At 39.2% G+C, this 804-nt stretch overlaps 1 protein-coding gene across 1 annotated transcript in view; it reads right to left on the bottom strand.

Annotated features, from left to right (window-relative positions):
- Nucleotides 1-804, bottom strand: part of TMPRSS11E (transmembrane protease, serine 11E) — a 68,594-nt gene that overhangs the window by 26,267 nt on the left and 41,523 nt on the right. The window lies entirely within an intron of this gene.

Here is an 804-nt window from a genome sequence, read left to right as displayed (position 1 = left end):
CTATGAATGAGGAAGTGGCTTAACCCATCATCCCTTTGGACTGAGTCACCCCTGTGGCTGTTTGTGTTTCATTCCTTTTAAGTCCCTTGACTCACCCTCAAAGGCTGGAATTCCTGTAGATTTACCTCTGACTCAAGTAGTCAACAATGTTATCTAAGATACTCTGTTTACATGTACCATGTATAAAAGAAGTGACAAAAAACCAATGGTACTGTTCCTGCCAACGAGGAGATTGCATCAAAGGGTAATAAGACAAAGCAATTTTTAAAAAACAGCTCAGAAAGTATGTATTGGTCTTCTCCTGTAGGCCAGGCACCAAAGAATAGACATGGACCCAGACCTCAATGAACTTGGAGTCCTGTGGAAGGGATGGACAACTAAGAAGATAATTTAAAATCAATGTGATAAATGCTACGGCGGAAGTATGCCTAGAAAATTGGATGCACCAATAAAAGTCACTTAGCACAGAGGGGTGATGAGGGAATTAGAACAGCTGATGACAAATATTCTTTTAGGAGGGAGTCAAGAAATTGATTTGACCAGGGCCGAAATAGGCAAAATTCACTGACTATTGAAACTTAGACTAGGAAAAATGCTTAGATGCTCTCTAAATGGGATTTTTGGGTCAGCGGTGAAGCAGGTCCATGACCATTGTTAATATTTGCCAGGGTCAGGAACTTTAGATACACTGGTAAGAAGGAAGACTCCCCCAAAAGTCTGATTTCAATGAATATCTTTTTCCTTAAAAGAGGAAATCTGAAACAGACAGTGATAATGAAAACTAAACAGTATAATTTTAAAGTA

This window comes from Propithecus coquereli, unplaced genomic scaffold, assembly GCF_000956105.1.
Source record: "Propithecus coquereli isolate 6110/MARCELLA unplaced genomic scaffold, Pcoq_1.0 Scaffold230, whole genome shotgun sequence".
NCBI lineage: Eukaryota > Metazoa > Chordata > Mammalia > Primates > Indriidae > Propithecus > Propithecus coquereli.
This window is presented reverse-complemented; position numbering and strand designations above follow the sequence as displayed.